Below are 13,282 nucleotides of genomic sequence, written 5' to 3'. Positions count from 1 at the left end.
CCCTGAGTTTTCAAGGAGCAACTTCTGACTGCAGAGCAAGGAGTATCTCCTGAGTCCGAATGGTGTGGCACAAAATAAACAATATAAATTAAATTAAATTAAATTAAATCCATTAAAATAAATAATGAAATAAAATAAAAATAATAAAATAAATCTAAATGCACAGAACCTCTAGACCACACTCCAATCAAAGCAGGATACTGTACTGGGTCCAAATGCAAATGTACCACTAATGTTGCTCCTGCTTTCTTGGCTAAGAGACCCAATCACTCGCCATCATCTGTTATGAGATGATTCACTCACTGCTCTGTGACCCCTACTCAACTTGTTCTGTACCCCCAAACCCTCTCTGCCACCTGTAAGAAAAGGCAGAGTGTCAGGATGTGCGTCACGTCCTCCATTACAATGCCAATGGGGACGACGTCACGGTGACAATGGGTAGAGGCCATGTCCAGAGCCACCAGGGGGTCTGCTGAGGGGCAGAGAAGCCACAGCTGGGGGCAGAAGCTGAGACCCCATGGCCGCACCACCCTTAAGCAGCAGCAGGGAAAACAACTGTGCTGACTGAGCTCAGACTCTTGTCCACCAGCATAACTTCGGACTTTTGTTAACAGGATTCCAAGGGGCCAAGTTCTGCTCAACTGACACAGCAAACAAGTCACTGGACAGAAACAGAGGTGTTTTTTGGTAGGAGACTGGAGCAGAGATTCCTGGAGAGCCAGGCAGGATCGTCGCTCATGGACTGTGGCTAGTTTGAACTTAGGAAAAAGCCAAGAGCATGTGAGAAAAATAAAGGCACCAAGGCGCACCCCAAACCGATCATATGGGGGCTCTATATATGAAGCAAAGCTGAGTTTCCACAAAGTTCTGACCCATTGGAAGGAATCGCCTGTCTCTGAGCCTTCAGCTTAGATTCCTGACCAGAAACCCGGGGCTGCTGGTGGGGTCTGGGTGACACTGGGAAGCGACTGGAACACTGCATGTGAAATGATCCCAGGTCCTAACCAGATATGATCACAAAACACCAGAACATTGTGGAGCATGGGAGGCAGCTGGCACTGGGGCTTTTTGAAGTGTAATTTTTCCCAATAGTGATATCAACAAAAAGAAAACTAAAACTAAAAAACAAAAATAGAATATATAATTGCAACATATATTAAACTGATATGAGTGGCCATATCATCTTAGCTAAAAGACTGAAATCTATTATCACAATAATAATCTGAATTGATATTCAAATTTGTATTATTTGTATGATATTTGTAATATTCAAATTTGTGTGATTTGTTTTCAAGGGTAATTCTACCCAGATCTACAACTGGCTGATAAAATATCAACACCGTGTCATACCTAAGACTTCAGTGAAATGCTCAGGTTTAAATTTTTCTTAATCTAAGCAAAATATTTTATTTTGAGACAGTTACTTTATGTGGGTTTTTTTGCTTATTACATAAAGGTAATAATATTGTATAAGATTCGATAATGAATTAATAAAATATGTTAATAACATGTTTGTTAGTGAAATAGCCACATGAAACTTCATAAGAACTTTTCCAATAAATGTTATAGGGTCTTAAAATATTTTCTTCACATCTGGTACTCTTGTCACATGATAAATAGGACAATCTTCACTGATAGCATTATTTTTTTGTGGGGTGGGCCACACCCAGAGGTGCTCAAGGTTTACTCCTGGCTCTGCACTCAGAAATTGCTCCTGGCAGGTGTAATGGATCATATGGTATGCTGGAGATAGAACCCAGGTTCAATCTTTACAGTTAAATAAAATGTAATAAATCAATTGGTACCCCTAAGAGGAAAATGTCATGATTTTGAAATCAGCTATTTAATGTTTGTTCCTAAAAGGTATTATAATTAAAGTACACAGTAACAAAAGTATTGTTAGTCACATTTTTATATATATATAAATTGCCAGAAGATACAGATAAAAAAGAAAAGAACATAGATTTTTTTGTGTGCAATATAAACTATATTTTAACGCATTTTAATCTTTCACTTTGTAAACTGACATATTGTTTTTATTCTCAAAAGATTTGCTCTTCAAATTTTTGGCTATGTCCACTATAACAAGTTAATGGAAATTAATCAAAAAAATCCCAGTTATTGTACATTTTCCGCAAGTTGGAGGGTGTTTTTCATTGAAAGTAATTTACGAATGTGTGCTTTTCAAGTTGGACCTTAGAATAGTTTTTTGAAATTTCAAGCATGATAAAGGACAATATACTTTGAGAAAATATCGGCTCTCAATTAATTTAGGAATTAGGATAAGTTATTACATATTATATATGCTTATAGGAGGCTTACGAATATATTATAAACAAGTGCATCTACTTATGGAAACTTGAATCTATTTTAACACAATTAAATATTTTTACATTAGCAGAATAAAAGTGTAAGTGGGTATTAATATAATATTCTAAAATTTGTCCATCTAAGCAATATAAAAATATTAGTGCTTTAAATACTGTGCTAAAAATAGTGTTAAAATGGATTAATGTGGCAAAGTTCTCTGAAGAGTTACTGGAGGCTCATTGCAATATAGATGTTTCATGACAATAAACATTACAAACAAGATTTCATTTATAAATATTATAGCAAGATTATTATTTATCAAACAAAGTGAGATAGTTCCTAGGAATAAATAGGACTTAAATTGCAATAATAACTAGACTTTTGAATGCTTGTCTGTCACTAATATAGCAGTGAATATTTCTATATTTAAAATAACAGGAAATTCTAAGTTTATTAAGTGTTAGATACTGTCCTTTATATATAAAGTTATATAGTAGGTATTTAAGTTACATGGTGTTCATAACAATTCTAAGATATACATGAAACAATAAGATGGAAATGTAAGAATATTGCTTATAATTGCAGAGCTGCTAATGTTGGGTCAGAAGTAGATAGGGAATATATTTACACTGTTTCTAACTAACAATTCTTTACATCACAGGACTCATATATGCATACATAAAAATTCTGGTGGCAAACAATACAATTTTGTTCGTCTTCTCAAGACTGAGAAAATTAGCGTATATAAAATAATATTTTTCAGCTATGAGAAAATATTAAGGTCATTTTAGAAGATTTTTAAAAATCAGTTCAGATGAACAAATATATACTTAGTCAGGATATCACAAGAATTACAAAGAACAAAATATGTTTTAGTCCTCAGTAACAGGTCATTTTAACTATGACCAGGAATTGGTTGTGGATTCTATAACAAAAGAACAAAATTCAAAATGAGAGGGTATTTTGTATTTTTATTTTATCTCTGGGTTCACATTATGCACTGTCATTCTCAGAGCATAGTCCTGGCTCTGCACTCAGGGAACATTCCTGACAGGCTCACGTGGCCATATTAGGATACCAGGGATTGAACTGGATAAGCAAGTGCAAGACATGAACCTTACCCAGGGTCATATCTATCTTTGCCTCCCATATTTTTACTTTATAATGTGTGTATATTTAGCTAAGAATAAGTGATATTAATATTTCCTGTTGGGTGCCAGAACTGTAGTGCAACGGTAGAGCGCTTGCCTTGCATTCAGTTGATAGAGGATGGACCTCTGTTAGATCCTGGCATCCCATATGGTCCCCCAAACCAGGAGCGATTTCTGAGCACATAGTCATGAGTAACCCCTGAGTATCACCGGGTGTGACCCAAAAACCAAATAATATATATGGATATATATTTTTTCTGTTGAGTTGAAACCATATGAGAAGAGGCAAGCATGTCTATGGTTAGTAACATTGGTGTTCATATACTACTTTTTACTAGACTTTAAATATAGGCCGGGAATTAGTTTAATTTTTTTCTAAAGATATTTCAATGTAGTTATTAAAATGAAATAAAAGATTTAAATGTCAAGGGATTTTTCATATGTTTTGAAATTGCTTGATTTTCATTAATTACTGATATATCATTCCCTAACTGTTGTGAACTAGTAAGAACATGAATTGACTCTCATAGTCCTTTCCTGATGGTGCAGTGACATTATATACAGGTACAATTTGGCAAAGTCTTTAACAAGATGATAATCTTTATATTGAGTTTGTAAATTTGAGAGTTTATTTGGAGAATTGCTACTTTATTTTAATATAGAGCAAATGTATTTACTATCAACTTATAGTAAAAGTATATAAAAGGAAAGATATAAGTATGTAATAATAGTATTAGTATTGCTATAAAAGGAGGTTTCCCCAATGTTTTACCATTTTAAATAGATTATTAAAATGTGTAGAGTTTTATTTTCTGAATTTTTGATTTTATGATCTTGGTATCATTCCATAGTTACTTATTACTAGTACAAATGCATTGTTACACATTCCAGAATTTTCTTCTTATATCATTTGTATATTTATGAAAGTTTTAAATTTCTATAATCTCATCATCTAGATTCAGACATTTATGTCTTAGATTATCTAGCAAATTCATATGAAGGGTTAAATAGGAGCCATTTAATAGATATGTATAATTATACATACACATACACATACAAATATATAGCTATGATCTACAATCTGCTAGAGCTTCTAGATAGTTTCATCTTTATCAGTGACAAGTGAACATGGCAAATAAGGAATTCTAAATCTTTATCTTCTTTTAAGCATCTATGAAAGAAATTGAAATTGCTTGGAAAATTAAATGAACTGATTTCTGCTTAGTAGTGAGTCTTCAGTTAATATTGTGCTACTAAGCAAAAAATATGGAATGTTAAATGTGAACTTTTATATACTGAATTAAATAACATTTTATGAAAAAAACATAGAACACATAATATGAGAAAAAATTTGAACATGTTGATGTGGAATATGATGTAATTTATTTTCATAAAGCAATTCTTATCGATCATATTTTAGTTTTATCTCTAACATAGATGTTCTTATCAGACATGTATCTGCCATCACTTTTTGACATAATACACATCTTGTTATTTTTAATTTTATAACACAATAAACCTTCCTCACATTCTCAAAAATAGGATGAGGGAGAACGACAAAGAATTATCCACAGAATTGCAATAGACATTTGAGGATAAAAAATATATATATATATATATTTTATGATGAGACTGAGTATAAAGAATGAATTTTGAGAGATTTTGAAGGATTCTAAACAAAAAAATTAAATAAAATAAAAACCCACAAATGCTTTTGTCTATATTTAAATTAAAACAGCAAGCACAAATTTTTCAAATCATGTGACAACAAAAACAAGACACAAATTATTTTTTACATTTCAAAGTCCTTTGGCTGTTTACTCCATGTCAGTAATTGTATTTGATAAGCCATTAGTGTTATACTAGTTCCCGAAGTTTCATAATTGAATTAATTCTTTGTGACACGTTTTTGATGCTCAGTGGTTACTGCTGGCTATGCCCCCAGAAATCGTTACTGGCTTGAGGGACCATATGGGACACCAAGGGATCAAACCAAGGTCTGTCCTGGATCAGCTGTATGAAAGGCAAATGTCGTACTGCTTGTGCCACCACTCCAGCCCCTTTGTGACACAATTTTCATGAAAGATTAGTATTGGTGTTCTGCTTGCTTCTACTACATGTATATGCTATGTATATGTGTGTATATATATATATGTGTGTGTGTGTGTATGTGTGTGTATTTGCTATTTTAGCCTATATATGTGTGTTTATGATTGTTGCTAAATTTCATAGCATCACAGTGTAATCCTATGACTAGATTCCACACAAAAGCAAGTATTTGCTCACAGTATTTATTTTATTCAGTTTTTCCGCCATGGAGTTAACAAATTCTTTACTTCTAGCTCATTCCACTGTATCTTCATTATCTAAGGACATAACTATAATTGTCATCATTTTAAAAGCTGGAATATTTAAACTATGAAGAGATAAAATTAACTTGTCAAAAATCTGGCAATTGTAGATATAGTTATGTTTATAGTTTATCTGACCCCAACCACACCAACACTTAAAATTTAGTCACTATGAGAAAGTATCTTTCCTGGATTTGAGAAGGGAAAGTGGGTGGGGAGAGGGTATCAGAGAAACACGAGGGCACAGAACTCAAATGAAGACTTCAATTAAAGCCTTTTGTTTAGAAATACTACCCAAAGCTCAATAGGTTGAGGGTATATGTTTAGCATGCTCATCCCTGACACATCATTTCCAGATTCCAGAGTCAGGAATGTGGCTTGAAAATACAAAATACACAGCACTTCGGGGAGTGGCTTGAAAATATAAACTCTTCCCCCTGTGTCTCTCCCATATTTGTGAGACTTATGTCTCTCTCACATACTTGTATGTGTACGCACATACATGTATGCATGCACTGTGAACTATTATGTGCATAGGTATATGCTATTTTAGCCTATCAACTTTTATGCTGGCTAATCCACTTTAGTCATGCTAGATTATGTGCCCTTAAATCACTTTGGTAAGGGAATGCACTTGTTACCTTTACTAATAAGATCATTATGCTTTTTTATTTTTTGTTTTAACTTTATAGCTCTCACCGGTTTTGTTTTTCTTTTCTTAGACCCAGAAATAGTCCACTAACTGAACAATATCTATTTTCAAAGAAAACTATAGATGCCTTGGAAATATATTTGCGCAGAAAACAGGAAATGTTTATCAGTTTACAGTGTAAAATTTAACAAATTTGGAAAACATTTTATTCCAAAACGGGGATCAGAGAGGTGATACAAGTGATAGGACGTCTTCCCTGTATGTGCTAACCTAGGATGGACCATGGTTCGATCCCCAGCATTCCATATGGTCCCCCTAGCCAGGATTAATTTCTGAGTGCATAGCCAGAGTGAACTCTGAGCATCACCGGGTGTGGCCCAAAAATAAAATAAACAAACAAAAAAAGAAAATATTTGTATTCAAATGTTATAAACACATGTGTTCAAATGTTATCTGTGTTCAAATATTACAACAATTTAGTACTCATGACAGAGAAGAACTAGTAACTCTTCTTGAAGAAGAACAATATACAACAGTAAGTAAATTTTCAATGATCTCTCATTATCTTCTAGGAGATTTGACTTTCACTCTTTGGTAGATATAGAATTTGTGGTAAAATAATATAAATTATATAAAACATAAAAATGTATTCAATGACTATGTATGGGACTAATCAATATAGTTTTGTAGGCAGAACAATCCATATACTGAAGCAAAAGGCAACTTCAAAAACAAAACACCATGGACCAAACAAGCAGAATTAAAGATTAATAGAAGCTACTTTAAATGAAGAAGCTTCTTCATCTTAAAGAAAATGATTACCAGATTCAAAGACAGCCCACAATTTGGAGAAATTATTTACTCACCTATCATCTAATAACTGGTTAGTATCACATGCATGTAACACATTGGTAGAGTTTTTTTTTTTTTTGGTGGGGGGAATCACACCCGGTAATGCTCAAGGATTATTCTGGCTATGAGCTCAGAAATTGCTCCTGGCTTGGGGGACCAGATGGGACCTAAGGGGATCAAACTGTGGTCTGTCCTGTGTCAGAAGCATGTAAGGCAAATGTCCTATCATTTCCCCATTGCTCCAGTCCCAAACACTGTTAGAGATAAATATCCAATCCCATCAAAAGCGGGAAAGAGATAAACTTTCTCAAATAAGAAATTTAAATGGCCAAGAAAACATAAAAATTTCAGAGCACAGGGAATGGCATGCATCAAAATGTACAAGAAGAACCCCTGCTAGCATGGATACAAGGAAAAAAGGAATTCTCATTTACTGCTGGCATAATTGTCAACTGGTGCAGACATTTTGGAAAACAAAGTGGACATTCCTAAACAAATGAAGAGTTGAGCTTTCATTTGACACCACGATTCTACTTTTTACAAAATATCCCAAGGGACTCAAAACAAAATGGAAAGCAGGCATTTGTAACAGTTTGTTCCTTGCATAACTATTCACAATAGCAAAAATCTGGAAACAAACCAGGTGCCTAAGAATAGATGACTGGATTTGGAAAATATGGTAGCTAAAACAATGGACTATTACTTAGCCATGAAAACAGATCAACTCATGAAATTTGCTGCTAAATGGAGGAACCTGGGGAGAATCACACTGACTCTGTTAGAGGGAGAGAGAAAGAATTATTTTACAGTATACAAATAAGCATATATATATATATATATAAAAGATAGAGAGAATAGAAACATAGAAAACAACATGCCATTTTAGGCTGCTGAGTGATAGGACAGCAAAGAATGGGACAATATCTATGGTTGAGCAAAACATTCAAACAGGAGGAAGAAGAGATATTGAAAGGTAGTTAAGAAGTATGTATCAAACCCTATCAGCAATAGATCATGAACCACCACACACAAAATAACATATCTTGTAGATTAAGGTGAAAGGATGGCAAATTGAGCAGGGATGGAGACGTTGGTGGAGAGAAGTGGACACTGGTGAAATGTTTGTGTTGAAACATTCTATCCCAGAAAACCAATCATACATAACTTTGTAATATCATGATGACTAAAAAAATCAATATTATTCTTCTTTAATTTTTAAATCAGGAATTATTTGGCCTTGAGAGCCCACAATGGTCTCAGCTAAAATCCTATGCTGTTTAACTATTCTACTGGTAGTTGAAGGTGAAGGTGAGGCTGAAACACTACCTTAAAAATGAAAGGAAAAAGTTGAGAGCTATGTAAATAAGTGGATAACTTCTTTGACATTCTCTTGCATTTCATGCATGAGTTCATTGCAGTGAATAGATTAGCACATTTCTTTTTTAATTCTGAATCTGAGGTTTGTTATGAACGTAGAGCTATGCAGATGGAGGCAATTATTCATGCTGCATCAGAAAGCTACTAAGAAGTCACCATAAAATAAAATTGTTGATTAGTAATCATTAGGGTTTCTGGGGGAAAATGGTAAAAGAAAATTTCCTAGTGAGTTTAGAGAATTTCTAATGCATCAAACTAAGGCAAGGGTAGTATATCAATGCCATTAGCTATGATATCAAATGACATTAGACTATCATTTTCCCCTTTTATATCAGCCAATTTAAAGCAATGCTGTGTTAGTCGTAGCATATTAGTTTTACTACCACAACATTGTTACTTTTATTTTTATCACATGTCTTTCTAATGGAGCATGATTCTCATGTTGTTTGACAGTCATTAGGATGTTAGATTACAGACATCTAGGAAATAAATTTCCTATTTAGAAAGATGACTGTCTGAAGGGAAAAACATAAAGATAATTTTATTTTTTGTTTGTTTTGAGTGGGCTACACCCAACAGTGCTCAGGCATTACTCTTGACTCTGTGCTCAGAAATCACTCCTGGCAAGCTAGGGTAGACCATAGGGGATGCCAGGGATTGAACCCAGATCGATCCCACTCAAGAAAAAAGCCTTACTTTACCCCTGTGCTATTGTTCCGACCCTGGGATCCTTAATTATTAATTATTCTTAGCTATTATTAATAACTGAAACCTTTATACCACTAGCAAACTCTTTTGTTTGACACTTTCCCAATTGAAGACATTCCAGCGACTTTTGAATTCAGCTGCAACAGACCCTTTGCTATGTAAAAGCCAACAAGAGGTGGATTAGCATAAATAGACACTGTTAATACTTATCTTTTCTCTTGTGTTTATTAGTTCTAATTAATAAATACTGTATTGGAGGACATTCTGGACTCTCCTTAAAGCTGTGACTACCAAGCCCCATGTATTTCTCTCCTATGCTGTCCTGTTTTCTTAATCCTCATGGCATCCCTTCTTCAGGCCTGTTCTCTAGGGGTCAGTAGCTGGCATTAGTATATCATTTAATAAAAAATAGCTAATTTAGGGGCCTATCAATAGCACAGTGGTAGGGAGTTTGCCTTACACACGGCTGATCCAGGACAATTCCTGGTGTCCTATATGGTTCCCCAAGCCAGGAGCGATATCTGAGCACATAGCCAGGAGCAACCCCTGAGGGTCACCGGTTGTGGCCACCCCCCAAAAAAAAGTTAATTTATTGCTAAAACATTTGTTTACGGGTGTTCACTTTTCAAGGTGTTTTAAAACACACACCTTTGCTTTTGCACTGAATAACCAGCACAGAGTGAATAATAAACTTCATTTCATAGATCTTACTAAAAACTCAATACAAAGTGAATGTTAGAAAATTTTCTATGGGGCCGGAGAGATAGCATGAAGGTAAGGCATTTGCCTTTTATTCAAAAGGATAGTGGTTCGAATTCCGGCATCCCATATGATCGATTCTCTGTGCCTGCCAGGGACGATTGCTGAGCATAGAGCCAGGAGTAACCCCTGAGCGCTGCTGGGTGTGACCCAAAAACCAAAAAAAAAAAAAAAAAAATTTTTTTTTCTATGATAGCTTACTCAAACTTTTCAAGAAGTTGCTCATATATTATGGACACAACTGTGTGTCCTCAAATTTCAATCGTCATTCTATAACCTCTATGATGACTACATAGGGCTTTGAAGGTTCAGATTAATACATGAGATTCTAACGCAATAAATTGTATGCACTCTAAAGGGAGGTAGAGCCACAAAAACTGTGTATAGAGAAACAAAAAGAGCTAAAAGAGTGCACCATGAGTACAAGTTGACAAACGACAAGGAGAAATAAGGTGAAATCAAAAGCAGGTATGACAACCTTGGACTTGAATTTCAGTCTCCAAACTCATGAAAAAATAGATATCTATTCTTTAAGCTGTTTAATACTAGTACTAAAAATACTTATTTTTGTAATAGTATCTCTGGCAGACTAATGCAGGAGGTAATGTTCAGTGTTGTTCAGTGTGATTCTTTGAAGGAAAAGACAAGCAGTCTGTATAAAGTCAGTTTAAAGCATGCCTCATGCAGGCCTATTAGGAAAATGAGCAGAAACTAAGTCAAACCAAGGTCTTTATGATTTCACAGACTAGATCGACCTACTCCAATCTCCAAATGTTTTGTTTTCAGCAGAAAATGACTATGATTTCATCTCAAGGCCACTCATGATAAAGAACAGAAGTATTTGGATTAAAATACTGTGGTGTTTGTTTCTTCTTTTCTGGTTCTCCCAAGTCAGGAAAGGCTGGAGTCCTTGAGTATTAAAACATTTCCTGATTCTAATACTCACTCATTTAATACACTGATATTTATTAGTTATAAATATGAGCTAATTCTATTAAGATGAGACAAATATAATTTAACAAATAGTTTCAAATTGCCATAGTTCTATAAGAATAATGAATACCAACAAGTGATTATAATACCTTGCAATATTCTCAATGTAGGACACAATTTTACTCCAATGTGCAAACTATTATTAATCTGATGCCCTGTTGACAATGAATGAGGACAATTAATGTGGACTATTTAGGAATTTCTAGAGTCATTGGCATTAGGTTCACAAGTCATGTGAGCTTTTGTGGTTCGTTTGAAATGTGCATGTGTTTTGTATTTACACAATTATTGGTTTTATAGATAGAGGGCAAGGAATAAAAGAAACAAGCAACCAAATATGTATTACTTTATCACCTACATATTTCAAGTTTTTGATATGGTATAGAAATATATTTATATATGGCTTGGGGGCTGGGTATCCAAGCATGCTCAGATACCCTCCCTTCAATTATCAATCAACTGACCACAGGTTCAATGCAATGATCAAATAGTTAGACGCTGGTCAGGCTCTGTAGCATTCAAGGTTACTTGGGCCATGCTAGTGGTGTTCAGAGGTTTCTAGAGTCATAGCCTGCAGTGTTTAAAGACTTGAAGGGCTGCAACCCAGATAGCCGAGAGATCATATAGTGTCAAGGTTGAATTACTATGTACTTTAGTTGTTATACAATTCCCAAATCCTGCACAGCAAGTATTATAACCTCAACTGAAAAAAGGGGAATGGGTAAAATAATAAAATCTGAATACTCTTTAGTGATAACTTTCTACTATTTTTACAATATTTCCTTCCTTGTAGGAAAAAGTCAATTAATACTATGCTTAGAATTGAGTATAATTTGCAAAAAACTTTTAAAAAGAACCAGAGATAGCGTCCTATAAATCAAGTTCTTTTTTAACCAGTACGTTTTTATCTCAATCAGTAAAATAAAGCTATTTTTTTAGACAGTGATTAAACATCTACTCTTCTAGATCATTGTTGCCAAATAAAATATAATTATCCAGAAAGCTCTTATGCTTATGCTACCATTTAATAGGAAACTGAACCAGACAGAAGTAAGCATGGTATAGGAGGCTGGAATAAGGGAAGATGTTAAGGAGAGATTTTTTTCAATTATATTTCATCAGGCAATATCCAAACCTTTCTGATTTTTCCAGGAAAAGAACATTGACTCTAATATTTAAATTCCTGAAGTAGAAGAGGGGCCGGAGAGATAGCATGGAAGTAAGGTGTTTGTCTTTCATTCAGAAGGTCATGGGTTCGAAACCCAGCATCCCATCTGGTCCCCCGAGCCTGCCAGGAGCAATTTCTGAGCCATAGAGCCAGGAGTAACCCCTGAGCAATGCCAGTGTGATCCACCTCCCCCCAAAAAAATAGAAAAAAAAGAAGTAGAAGAAAGTTCAAAACACTTTACATTACATTTTGATCAAGTTTACAGAAAAATATTAAGATATATACTTATAGACATATTTGTACATACATGAATCTTTATCATGGATGTAAGATTGCCAATAAATTATTTAATTTCCCATATATTGAGAACATTTATGCTTGATTATTTTAGCATTTTGGTTATGAAGAATTTGTTTATCCAAAAAAAAAGAAACTTATTTTTTCATTTTTAAAGATTCATATATAAACTAATTCTATGAATTTTATTCGGTTATTTTTTTTTATTTAAACACCTTGATTACATACATGATTGTGTTTGGGTTTCAGTCATGTAAAGAACACCCCCCATCACCAGTGCAACATTCCCATCACCAATGTCCCAAGTCTCCCTCCTCCCCACCCGACCCCCGCCTGTACTCTAAACAGGCTCTCCATTTCCCTCATACATTCTCATTATTAGGACAGTTCAAAATGTAGTTATTTCTCTAACTAAACTCATCACTATTTGTGGTGAGCTTTCTGAGGTGAGCTGGAACTTCCAGCTCTTTTCTCTTTTGTGTCTGAAAATTATTATTGCAAGAATGTCTTTCATTTTTCTTAAAACCCATAGATGAGTGAGACCATTCTGCGTTTCTCTCTCTCTCTCTCTGACTTATTTCACTCAGCATAATAATTTTTCTACAGAAAACTGTGGTGTTGACAATATTCAACTTGGATATAATTGTAAAGTATAATGTACCTC

Source organism: Suncus etruscus, chromosome 16 (assembly GCF_024139225.1).
Source record: "Suncus etruscus isolate mSunEtr1 chromosome 16, mSunEtr1.pri.cur, whole genome shotgun sequence".
Taxonomy (NCBI): Eukaryota; Metazoa; Chordata; class Mammalia; order Eulipotyphla; family Soricidae; genus Suncus; species Suncus etruscus.
This window is presented reverse-complemented; position numbering follows the sequence as displayed.